This window comes from Salvelinus namaycush, chromosome 15 (assembly GCF_016432855.1).
Source record: "Salvelinus namaycush isolate Seneca chromosome 15, SaNama_1.0, whole genome shotgun sequence".
Taxonomy (NCBI): domain Eukaryota; kingdom Metazoa; phylum Chordata; class Actinopteri; order Salmoniformes; family Salmonidae; genus Salvelinus; species Salvelinus namaycush.
In genome coordinates this window covers 14,756,619-14,770,547 of record NC_052321.1, presented here as the reverse complement: position 1 = coordinate 14,770,547, position 13,929 = coordinate 14,756,619, and positions in this window count along the sequence as shown.

Below are 13,929 nucleotides of genomic sequence, written 5' to 3'. Positions count from 1 at the left end.
TAGGTATTTGTATTGGAGATGTTTAATATGAGCCTGGAAGGAGAGTTTACAGTCTAGCCAGACACCTAGGTATTTGTATTGGAGATGTTTAATATGAGCCTGGAAGGAGAGTTTACAGTCTAGCCAGACACCTAGGTATTTGTATTGGAGATGTTTAATATGAGCCTGGAAGGAGAGTTTACAGTCTAGCCAGACACCTAGGTATTTGTATTGGAGATGTTTAATATGAGCCTGGAAGGAGAGTTTACAGTCTAGCCAGACACCTAGGTATTTGTATTGGAGATGTTTAATATGAGCCTGGAAGGAGAGTTTACAGTCTAGCCAGACACCTAGGTATTTGTAGGTTGAGGTTGAGGTTGCATCATGCGTCACATAAACGTAAAGTTGATGTTAAACCCACATGAATGATCACAGTCTTTTCATGGATGTAACAAAAATAGTTGCTTTGAAAATCAATCCCTCTAGAACAGGGGTACTCAACTCATACCCTACGAGGTCCGGAGCCTGCTGGTTTCTGTTCTACCTGATAATTAATTGCACACACCTGATGTCCCAGGTCTAAATCAGTCTCTGATTACTGGAGAACAATTAAAAAATGCAGTGGAACTGGCTTCGAGGTCAAGAGTTGAGTTTGGCTTCGAGGTCAAGAGTTGAGTTTGGCTTCGAGGTCAAGAGTTGAGTTTGGCTTCGAGGTCAAGAGTTGAGTTTGAGGGCTTTAGAAGGTTGTGAGTATTGCAGTCATTTTGGTATCCAGTTGTCTGCTGCTATACTCTGTCAACATGGAGTACTCACTTTTCTATTTTAAAGGGGCAATCAGCTATTGCTACATCCATTTTTGGACGTATAAATGAATGATATGTACCCTTTCATTCTTGAAGAATATAACTTAATAAATGCGGCAAGGGTTTAGTTCAACTGTCAGAACCCAAATTCAGTGCATTCAGGAAGTATTCAGACCCCTTGCGTTTTTCCACATTTTCTTACATTACAGCATTATTCTAAAATGTATTAAATATAGTATTTTTTCCTCATCAATCTACACACAATAGCCCAAAATGAGAAAGTAATAACAGTTTCAAAAAACATTTTAAATAATGTATTTAAATGTATAAAAAACAAAAATATAATATATATTTTTACTCAGTACTTTGTTGAAGCACCTTTGGCAGCGATTACAGACTTGAGTCTTCTTTGGTATGACGCTACAAGCTTGGCACATCTGTATTTGGAGAGTTTCTCCCATTCTTCTCTGCAGATCCTCTCAAGCTCTGTCAGGTTGGATGGGGAGTGTCGCTGCACAGCTATTTTCAGGTCTCTCCAGTGATGTTCGATCGGGTTCAAATCCGGGCTCTGGCTGGGCCACTCAAGGACATTCAGAGACTTGTCTCGAAGCCACTGTTGCGTGGTCTTGGCTGTGTGCTTAGGGTCGTTGTCCTGTTGGAAGGTGAACCTTCGTCCCAGGTCATGAGCGCTCTGGAGCAGGTTTTCATCAAGGATCTCTCTGTACTTTGCTCCATTCATCTTTCCCTCGATCCTGACTAGTCTCCCAGTCCCTGCCACTGAAAAACATCCCCATAGCATGATGCTGCCCAACCATGTTTCACAGTAGGGATGGTATTGATCAGGTGATGAGCGGTGCCAGGTTTCCTCCAGACATGATGCTTGGCATTCAGGCCAAAGAGTTCAATCTTGGTTTCATCAGACCATAGAATCTTGTTTCTCATGGTCTGAGTCCTTTAGGTGCCTTTTGGCAAACTCCAAGAGGGTTGTTATGTGCATTTAACTGAAGAGTGGTTTCCGTCTGGCCACTCTACCATAAAGGCCTGATTGGTAGAGTGCTGCAGAGATTGTTGTCCTTCTGGAAGGTTCTCCCATCTCCACAGAGGAACTCTGGAACTCTGTCAGAGGGACCATCAGGTTCTTGGTCACCCTGAGTCTTCTTTGGTATGACGCTACAAGCTTGGCACATCTGTATTTGGAGAGTTTTCATTCTTCTCTGCAGATCCTCTCAAGCTCTGTCAGGTTGGATGGGGAGTGTCGCTGCACAGCTATTTTCAGGTCTCTCCAGTGATGTTCGATGTTCGAACCTGATAGTCCCTCTGACAGAGTTCCAGAGTTCCTCTGTGGAGATGGGAGAACCTTCTCCCTCGATTGTTCAGTTTGGCCGGGTGGCCAGCTCTAGGAAGAGTCTTGATGGTTCCAAACTTCTTCCATTTAAGAATGATGAAGACCACTGTGTTCTTGGGGACCTTCAATGCTGCAGACATTTTTTGGTACCCTTCCCCAGATCTGTGCCTCGATACAATCCTGTCTCGGTGCTCTACAGACAGTTCCTTCGACCTCATGGTTTGGAACAAAGTAAATGAAAATAAACGCTGTATAGCCTGAAAAACTATCATTTTGACATCACGGATTGTCAGTCCTTGCATCCATAACTCTGTCTTTGAATTTGAGAGGTTACATTTCTCCTGCCCCATGCTTTGTTATTGTTTCAACTGCTGATAGCCACTTTAAATAGTATCACATTCCATCACATCATATTCTCTATGATTTGTTCCTTTTTCTCTTCAAATATCAATTCCATCGCATACCCCACCTTCATCACTCTGTCATGCTATCTGTCATTCCCTTTTATATATCTCTATCATTCTTTTCTTCATTCCCCCTATCATTCTTCCCTTATTCCCTCCATCACTCGCTCCCTGAAGGCTATAATGGTTTGTGGCTGACTCGGGGAAAAGCCTCAGGGAAAGTGAAGGACTACTTAACACTGAAATGTTAACTAGTAGATCACTCAGTGGTAATTAATGGACTTTAGAGTAAAAGGCTTTTTCACCGTTTTCTACTATCTCACTCTCTCTCTCTCTCTCTCTCTCTCTCTCTCTCTCTCTCTCTCTCTCTCTCTCTCTCTCTCTCTATCTCTCCCTCTCTCTCTCTCTCTCTCTCTCTCCCTCTCCATTCTCTCTCTCTCTCTCTCTCACTCTCTCTCTCTCTCTCTCTCTCTCTCTATCTCTCTCTCCCTCTCCATTCTCTCTCTCTCTCTCACTCTCTCTCTCTCTCTCTCTCTCTCTCTCTCTCTCTCTCTCTCTCTCTCTCTCTCTCTCTCTCTCTCTCTCTCTCTCTCTCTCTCTCGTCGGAGTGCATGCTGGGAGTGAGTCGTCAAACAGGAGTGATTGTGAGAGCGACTGGAATTCTTTTCACTCTATTGGGTTTTGGTATGAATATATATATATATATTGATTAGTTTAGTTGTTTTAAGGGTATCTTGTCTAACTATCACTAAGCACATATAGAGGTGGTGGGATCGTTGAGGTTGGTTTTTCGCGAGGGCACAACCAGCGGGTGGGGCTGGTTGCAATGGCCACTCGTGGAAGTTTGGAGTTTGAAAAACTTAGTAGGCGACATGGGGTAAAGATCCCTGCCGCGGCTGGGTGTTCAGTGGAAGAATGTAGCTTGGCTGTGGGTGCTATCATTGGGTATGATAGCATCAAATCAGCCTCAAGGATGAATAGCGCAGTAGTGATATTCTTAGATTCCATTGAAAAGGTGAATAAGATGGTGGAGAGGGGTGTTGTGTTGCGGGAGACACAGACGCCGGTATTTCCGCTTATGAATCCGGCGAAGAAAGTTATATTGTCTAACGTACCACCATTTGTTAGAGATGAAGTGTTGGAGCGAGAGTTATCTCGTCATGGTCAAATCGTATCTACAATAAAGAAGGTTCTTTTTGGATGCAAATCTCCGTTGCTGAAACATGTCGTGACTCATAGGAGACAAGTGCATATGATCTTAAAAAAGGACGTTGATGAACTGTATTTAGCGTTCAGTTTTAAGATTGATGGATTTGATTATGTTTTCTACGCTTCTACTGAATCAATGAAATGTTTTGGTTGTGGAAGAGAGGGGCATTTGGTGCGTAGTTGTCCCGAGAATGAGCGCGCAGAGCCTGGTAGTAGCTCTAGTGATGGTGCAGCTAAAGCATCAACGCGAAGGGATGAACATGCTAAGGGTGCAGGGGAAAGGAGAAGGTGGGCAGATGTGGTTGGAAAAGTAGGAGAGGAAGGCATTGTGGATAAGGGGGCAATTGTGGTAGATCAGAACAAAGAGGGAGGGGAAACAGTAGGTGAGATGGCGACTGCCGTCGCTGAGGTGGTGCTGGAAAATGAAATTGGAGATAAAGAGGAGATTGAAATAACGGAAAAGGAAGCAGCTGTTTTCAAAGTACCGAGGAGTAAGAGGAAGAATTTAAGGGGTGGTGAAGGGTCTAATTCTAAGAGGAAGGTAGAGATTGATAAATCAGTTGAGGATGAACAGGTTGTAGAGATGGTGGAGTTTTCTTCTGGGGAGGATAGCGAGAGTGAGTCATCTGACGCGTCACAACAAAATAGCGAGATAACTGGGGTGGAAGGGAGGTATGGGATTAAGAAGGTATGTCAATTTCTGAAGTTGACAAAAGGGAAGAAATATATGCAGGATTACAATATAACTGATTTTTTCCCTGAAAGTGAATTGTTTATTGAATCAGCAAAGTTTCTGATGTCAAAAATTACAGGGGGAGGTTTGACAAGCCCTGAAATTGCTAGACTCAAGAAAGTGGTCACGAGAGTGATAAGTGATGTAAATTCTAAAGAAAATGAAAGAGTTCAGTTGCAGTTTTAACTCTGTAAAGAGATGTGGTGTCTGTATCTTCCTCTGTATATTTTTTTCATCCATGAGCAGTTTTAAGATTTCTTCTTTAAACGTAAATGGGGCAAGAGATGGTAAAAAAAGAGCAATAGTGTATGAGTTAATTAGGGGAAAGGGAAGTGACATAAATTTTCTACAAGAAACGCATAGTAATTTGGAAAATGAAGTTATGTGGCAACAGGAGTGGGGGGGGACAGTGGTGTGTAGTCATAAAAACTCAAAAAGTGGGGGTGTAGCTATATTGTTCTCAAGAGGGTTTTTGCCTTTGTCATATGAGGTTGAAGAGGTAGTTGAGGGGAGGTTATTAAAAGTTAGAGCAAGGTATGAAAACATCACTATGTGTCTGATAAATGTATATGCCCCAGTGGTGGCAGTTGAGAGGGTATGTTTTTTAGAGACATTATCAAATACCATTGAGAAATGTAACAATGAAGATTATTTATTTATTGCTGGGGACTTTAACTGCACGGTCAGCGATTTAGATAGAAATCACCAAGAACCTCATATAGCCTCAAGGAATTTTTCAACATGGAAGCACAAGGCAGTACACCTGGGCGCATGTGAGAGAGAACACCATCTCTATGGCCAGGTTAGATAGGTTTTATTGTTTTGAGCATCAATCTCAGGTCTGTAAATCAAGTGTGATAACCCCAGTGGGATTTTCTGATCATTGTTTAATAACAGAGGTGGTGTTCATTAACGATGTAAAACCCAAAAGCGCATACTGGCATTTTAATATAACTTTATTGAGTGATGCTCACTTCAGGAAATGTTTTAGTTTTTTCTGGGAAAGGTGGAGGTCTCAAAAGGCCAGTTTTGTATCCCTTCAACAGTGGTGGGATATAGGGAAAATCCAGGTTCAACAATTCTGTAATCAATACACGAGGAATGTCACCAAGGATATCACCAGATCAATGAAAGCCCTAGAGTTTGAAATAGTGGAACTCATGACGTTGGGTGAGACCACAGGAGATCGAGGCCATACTCAGGCCCTCAAGAGGAAAAAAGCTGCATTGGCAGACCTGATGGGTATCAGAGCACAGGGGGCATTGGTGAGAAGTAAGTTTCAGGGAATCTCTGAAATGGATGCCTCATCCAAATTTTTCTTTGGTTTAGAGAAAAAGAATGGACAAAGAAAAATTATTCATTGTCTCAAATCAGCTGTTGGACAAGAGCTCAATAGCCCTAGTGAAATTAGAAAGAGGGCAGTAGAGTTCTATGCTGAGCTCTACAAGTGTGAGTACAAAGAGGATAAAACAGTGACACAGCAGTTCCTTGATGGGCTCCCACAGGTGGCTGCAGAAGCTCAGGTTGAGCTTGAGCAACCATTGTCTTTGCAGGAGTTATACACTGCATTAAAAGGCATGGAAAATGGAAGAGCACCAGGCATTGATGGGCTTCCCGTTGACTTTTTTAAGTCTTTTTGGGCTATGTTGGGAGAGGATTGGCTAGCAGTAGTTAATGATAGTTTAACCGGAGGGTTACTACCAATAAGCTGCAGAAGGGCTGTCCTCACCCTACTGCCCAAAAAGGGTGACCCTAGGGAGGTGAAGAACTGGAGGCCGGTGGCTTTATTGTGCACTGATTATAAGATCCTGTCCAAGGCTTTGTCCAACAGGCTGAGGGAGGTGATGGGGCAAATCATACATACGGACCAGTCCTACTGTGTTCCTGGCAGGCAGATAGGGGATAACATTTCTCTGATTCGTGATTTTTTGGACGTCTCTAGGGCTATTGGGTTGGATGCTGGTCTAATTTCAATTGATCAGGAAAAGGCATTTGACCGAGTTGAACATCAATATTTATGGCACACGTTTGAAGCGTTTGGGTTCAGCTCTGGTTTTATTGCCATGATAAAGGTGATATATGGTGACATTGAAAGTGTATTGAAAGTTAACGGTGGTTTGAGTGCTCCTTTTAAAGTGTGTAGAGGTATTAGGCAGGGATGTTCTTTATCAGGGATGTTATATGCCATTGCTATAGAGCCACTACTAAATAGCATTAGAAGTCGCATTGAAGGGGTGTACCTTTCAGAGGATATTCCTCCTATTTGTCTCTCAGCCTATGCTGATGATGTAGTTGTTTTAGTGAAAAATCAAGCGGAGGTGGATAGTTTGAGTCTAATGGTTGATCGTTTTAGGGGAATATCCTCTGCAAAGGTAAATTGGGAAAAGAGTTGTGCTTTACAGATTGGAGAATGGTCTGGAGGGATCATGGCTTTGCCAGGGGGGCTGGAATGGTGTAAGGGAGGTTTTAAGTATCTTGGAGTGTACCTAGGAGATGAGGGGATTATGGAAAAAAATTGGATTGGGGTGGTTGAAATGGTGGAAGGGAGGATGAGGAGATGGCGTTGGTTGCTATCTCGTATGTCATATAGGGGGCGAACTATTATAGTTAACAATGTGATTGCCTCTGCACTATGGCATCGGTTGTCAGTTTTAGAACCACCATCTGGCCTTCTAGCTAAGATACAGGCAATTATTGTGGATTTCTTTTGGGATAAATATCACTGGGTTCCACAAAGTGTGTTGTATTTGTCAAAAGAGGAGGGGGGACAAGGTCTTGTACATCTTGCTAGTAGGGCTGCTGCTTTCCGGTTTCAGTTTATTCAAAGGTTGCTTTATGGACCGGAAAATGTGGTGTGGAGAGGGGTGGCAGGTCTTGTATTACAGAGGGTTGGAGGATTAGGTTTAAAGAAGGCTTTATTTCTGGTTGATAGTAGCCAGATTTCTAGGGAGGGAGTACCTCCGTTTTACAGAGGTCTTCTCAGAGTGTGGAGCATAATGAAGGTGTCCAGACGAACTTCAGCGGAGTCAGTGCATTGGCTGTTGGAGGAACCTCTGGTGTATGGGGCAAGACTGGATTGTACAACTGCAGCTGTTCCACATTTCTCCAAGATTCTGGTGAAGGGCAAAATCATCACCTTAAAACAGTTAATGGCCATGGCTGGGCCCGCCTTAATGGATGGAAGACGGGTGGCTGAACATTTGGGGGTGAGGTCGGAAAGGATTGTCGGACAAATGCTGGGAAGTTGCAGGAAGGCTCTGTCAGCGGAAGAGTGGGGTATGCTTAATAGCCACAAGAAGAAGGTACAAGATGAAGAAGTCTCATTTCCAAGACTAGGGATTACACCAAATATCCCAGAGTCAGAAAGAAAGGCGGTATTGCTGGATTTGAGAGGGTTGGAGGAGGTGGGTTTGGATGAGGTGAATGGGAAGGACTTGTATAGGGGGTGTGTCAAGGTGTTGAATAAAGATAAATTGAAAAATAGAAAAGACACTCCATGGAGGGTAAAATTGGGAATTGATGACAAGGTAAAGCCAGCATGGAGAGCACTGTACAAACCACCGTTACAAAAGGGTACTGGTGATATGCAATGGAGGGTTTTACATGGCATCATTGCAGTTAATGCTTTTGTATCTGTTATTAACTCAGATGTTAGAGATGGATGTCCTTTTTGTAATATAAGAGAAACCATTTTTCACTGTTTTATGGAGTGTGAGAGGATAAAACCTCTATTGGAAATGCTGGAATCTTTGTTTAAAGCTGTAGGTGAGATTTTCAATAACACTGTTTTTATTTTGGGGTTTCAATATAGTAAGCAACAGAAAAGAAAATGTCAACTGTTAAATTTTATTTTGGGACAAGCTAAGATGTCAATTTTTCTGAGTAGGAAACATAAGATAGAAACGGGATATGGGCAGGATGTAAGATGTGTTTTTAAAGGATTAGTGAAAGCAAGAATAAAAGTGGATTTTGAGTTCTTCTCAGCTGTAAAAGATCTCCCATTGTTTGAGGAGAAGTGGGCCTACGAAGGAGCGCTTTGTTTTGTAGAGGAGGGGAAATTATTTTTTGTTGATGAAATAAGTTGAATGTATATGTTCTTTTGTATTTTTATTTTATTTATTTTGTTTAGGAATTACATTTGTTGTTTTCATTTCTGAAAAGGCAGTGTGTCATTAGTTATGTTAACACTTGAGTATAAAATAAAGGTTTTATAAAAACTCAAACTCTCTCCGTCTCTCTCTCTCTCTCTCAGGGATGAAATGGATAGTATGGCCGTGGGGCTGAGTTAGCGAGCGTAAGAGGGTCACACCGCCAGCGTTTATTTGCACTTAAATGTTTTACTCTCCATTCGATGGGCCATTAATTTAGTTAGTGCACTTTTATAAATAGTATGGTGTGTCATTGTCAAGTGAATTAGTGGTACTTTAAACCCTTCACTAGGGGCCTATACAACATCAGACACCGCCATAGCCAACCAGTAGATAGGCTCGGACCAGCTCCCCTATATGATGCACTTACTGTAAGTCTCTCTGGATAAGAGTGTCTGCTAAATTGTAATTGTGAGACTATCCGTTTTACAGTGTTTCATTAAGGACAGGAGTGTATCTGTAGGCCATATAGCTACTGACACTGATACATGGCCCTATAATGAATGGTGGTAGATTACTGTGGATAGAGCTTCAAGGGAAAGTAAACAATTAATAGCGCAATTTCTCATAACACAGAATCAGAATTGCTGGGAGACGTTTCTGTATAAGGTGCTCTAATTTTGTGTCTGAATGTAATATTTTCCTATTATAAAACCCATAATGTATTGTAACACATAATACAATATAATAAACTCATAATTTAGTAATTGCACAATCTGACAGAACAGCTTAGACAGTGGAAACAGCCTAGCCTGAGAAAAGCCTGAGAACTTCACAAAGCTGAGATAACTACAGTGGACTTCAGAGTCACATGGCTGTGTTTAAATTTTCCTGTAACGCTGACAGCCTGGGAGGGAGAACTGTGAGTCAGAGAGCCTGCCTGTGTGAAGGAATGGCCGCCTTGCACTTTCACCAGCAGGTTAATGTAGACAGTGTGTGCAGGGTGTGGAGGTGGGGGGTTAATTCGGTCCAATGGAAACTCAGCAGGAGGGGGATTGCTGGGCATGGGCCTGGGGTTGAACGTCTGATCTCTAATACAACACTGAGAACACACAGACATTCTGGACACACTGACTCTGATATTATTAAATCACCATGGGTATAGGAGTTACATTCATGCATTGTTTTGTTGGAAATGTAGATTAAAACAGTAGGTCTTTAAATAAATTGGTTTAAACTTAAAGGCCCAGTGCAGTTCAAATTCATTTTTTCCCTGTGTTTTGTATCATATTGTACAACAGTTGATGAAACAAACACTGTAAAAGTTTAAAAAAATGTAATCAGTGTTATTTCCTGATAGTTGCTGGTTGAAAATACAATCTACACAGGACCTTCTAATCAGCAGGTTTGCATGGGCGGGAGTTTCGGATTGCCTGGTGGCGGTAAATTTTTGCCAATAACAGCTAGTTTTCAGTTTACCCCTCCCCACTCCCAGAATATCCTAGAAAAACTGTTGCTTGAGAAACAGTTTTTTGATGAAAACCTATTTTTGTACATTTTAATGGAAAACTATTACAGTAAAGGACTGAATTGTTACCCATAAATTATATGATATTGATATAAACATGGCTGCATTGGGCCTTTAATAATAGCTTTCATGAATAAGCCAATGTAAATGTTTATAATTGCTTATAAATGCAGTCATAGTGTGGAAATGGATTTGTAATTGTACAAGTTAGGAAATAACAGGATAAAAGAAAGGAGAGCTAGCAAACAGTAGAGCAGAGCAGAAGTGGATGATGAAAAAAAACAAGACTAAGAGGTAAAAAATAGATAAAATAAGAGGAGAGGAAAGGTGGGGATAAGCAGAATAAGGGCTAATGCAAACACAAGGCTGATTGGTTCCTATCTCCATGGACCATGGGGGATGATTTGGTTCCTATCTCCATGGACCATGGAGGATGATTTGGTTCCTATCTCCATGGACCATGGGGGATGATTTGGTTCCTATCTCCATGGACCATGGTGTAGATAATGCTAATACAATCCCATTCCTCTCCCTCAGCATCCCTACTGGATGGAACACTGACTGATGGACTGACAGACTGACATAACGTGGGCCTTAGAAAATCAATGGCAGCCAAATCCCAGCCTGATGTCTAATTCAGTGGCACGCTATCAGGGAGTAGATAAAGGTGCCGTGGAACGTTTAACATTTCCATAGGCCTGCCTAATATTGGGTTTGGATAAAATGAGGCCATCAATTTATTACACTTCTCTTAATCAGCATCCAGCAAATGATATTCATGTATATTCATGTTGATTTTGAAAGGAATGGAACTGATAGGCTACATTAGGGCTGCATTACAGTATTACTCTGATGGTATTAGGCCTACGCGCAGAAAGATGATTTGGTGAAATATTGAAATATCATATAGCTAATGAAAATCAGTGTGTTTAGTCAGATCATGCTTAAAATCAGTGTTAGCTCCAACCATGTAATATATGACAATAATAATTCACAATTACAATATGAATGGGCTGATATGAACAAATTTCCTATTGAAAAAATATCTCTCCAATAAGGGCCAATTGAGTTAGTATTTTAACTCGTTGACAAGTTGGTTAGGACATGCGCCTTCAGGATCCTACATTTACGCATGGAAGTGGAGGAAAAAGAGAGGGGGAGGAGGATAGGAGGGAGGAAGAAAAGGGAGAGGTAGAGGAGGATGGAGAGGAAGGAAGAGAGGAATTAGGAGGGAGGGAGGCCCCGTGGATGTAATATATTAATAGCTAGGGCCTCCTTCCCTCCCTCCCCCTTGGCTGAGCCCCTAGCCGCCTACCCTGCATGGTATTGATTATTAGGCGAGTGCAGTAATCTTCTTAAGGTCATTAGGAGTACTTAATTAAAAACTAGTTAGACTGCCTTTGTTCACAAAAGAAATTGCAGCTGTTCAAATGCGATTAGCTGATAACAAACTTGTCTGGAAATATAAGGGGCCTTTTTAGACTTGTTTACATATTTTGAATGCATAATGTTCAACCGTTCTCATGCGGCTGCCTTGTTGCTTCCACAAGCTACTGCATATAAGCAGAGACAAGTGCTGAAATTCCGTTTGAAAGAAATAGGCAGAGTTTCTGATGGGCAATTATCATTTGGACAACAGGAAGGTTGACAATGCTGTAATACATTGTTTTCTATGTCAATTATTTTATGAAGAGTTAAATGACCATATCAAATATTATAGGCTACTATAGGTATGAATGATGAAGGTTGGTTTCAGGCACCCAGAGGTAGCCTGTCTCAAGGAAAGCTTTCTCAGTCAGGCTACAGTCAGTGAGCTTCCCAATGATGTGGGCATCATTCCCACTATTCCTAAACCACTAATTGAGCATACAGTATATGCCTTTCACAGTGGCAACCTGTCATTCATGGCCTGCTTTGCATGTTCTTTTTGCATTAATACATGTTACATATCAGTTTGCAGACAACGTAAAAAAATAATAATATTGAGTTAATAAAGCCACAAACAAACATGGTCTATTTTTTGCTTTCTTGTGTAAGGCAGCTCCAAAATGCAGGTGTTTCAGCCTAGCTCAGTGCTTTCTGTGGTGGAGGGAAATACAGAGCGTAGGGGTTGGTAATCTTCTCTAGTTGCGCTGTGATTGGCTCAGTGTTCTGTCACTCATGGGGACACTACATCACTGCAAAATCTACAGGGAGAGCTAGAAAGTTCAAGCCTCCTTGGGTGCTGCCATAGAGTTACATTAGAAGTGCCCATCCAAGAAGGCTCAAGGTCACTGGCCACAGATAAAATGATGTCAAATCACGTTATATCTACCGTAGCTTTAATTGGACTGATCATGTCAACATGTCATACTTTAAAAATCTTAGCTATCAAGCTAGACAAGCAGTCATCATTATGAATCACGTCGACAATCTACTGGAAAATGCTTATGAAGTGAAATTATAGATAAAACCTATCGGTGCTGATTGGCCAATGGGAATAAACATTACACAACAAGATGGAAATCGCAAATTCCATTATGAGTGGTATGGAAGGAATCAGTGGCTAAAAGCAAAACAACTGGAAACTGGGAAATCTCAGACTTCAATGAGTTCAAGACAACTGGAAACTGAAAAAAAACTAGCTCAGACTGGGAAAATACATTTTGAACGGTCATCCAACTTGGAATTCCAAGTCGGGAACTCAGGCCTCTTTCTAGAGCTCCGAACTGAAGATCACTGACGTCATGATTGAACGTGTTTTTTTCAGAGTGCCCAGTTGTCTTCAAAGCATCATAAATCCAGAGAATGCCAGACATTGATGACAAAGTTTCATGACAAAAATTGCCCCCAAGAACGACTGCCGCACCACCTTTCTGTTCAATTGAGCACAGCACAGCAGTGAGTCCAAAAATGTATTGTATGCTGCTGCATAAATTATGTAATATGTCAGGGAGATATGTATACTGTAGCTAAGAAAGTAATAATAAGTGTATGTTGTGTAGTAAGCTGTAAGTAGTGCCTCACCCTAATAATTTAGTCACTTTCCCCCTCATACTGTTCTGACTTGGCGGTGCGCATGTAGCATATAGCCTGTTTTAGAGAAATGTCATCATTGAACATTGTAAGATTTGTTTAAGCATCGTCTGCTTATATGCCCGCTTTATTTATCCTACGGTTCTGACTTGGTGTACAGGGAGAATACTGCAAGAACGGCCCATGTTCTGAATTCTGTTGCTGTACATTTCAAAAGTGCTGAACAAATAGTCATATTAACTACGTCTGTCTTAGCTCGCTTAATCAAAATGTCTTAATCGAAATTACAGATTGCCTCAATTTCGTGATATCCAATTTGTAGTTACAGTCTTGTCCAATCGCTGCAACTCCTGTACGGACTTGGGATAGGCGAAGGTCGAGAGCCATGCATACTCCGAAACCCAACACTGCACCCCGCACTGCTTCTTGACACACTGCTCGCTTAACCCGGATGCCAGCCGCACCAATGTGTCGGAGGAAACACTGTACAACTGGCGACCAAAGTCACCGTGCATGCGCCTGGCCTGCCACAACGAGTCGCTAGAGAGCGATCGGACAAGGACATCCCGGCCGGCCAAAGCCTCCCCAAATCCGGACTACGCTGGGCCAAATGTACACTGTCTCACGGGTCTACTGGTTGTGGCCGATTGCGACATAACCTGGGATCGAACCCGGGTCTGTAGTGACGCCTCAAGCACTGCAATGCAGTGCCTTAGATCACTGCGCCACTCGGGAGGCCCACGGATTGCCTCTTATCCATTCATCGTTCCCTTATGCCATAGTTTGTACATCTCAGTTGTCAGTAGAAACCACATTTGTTTAAGC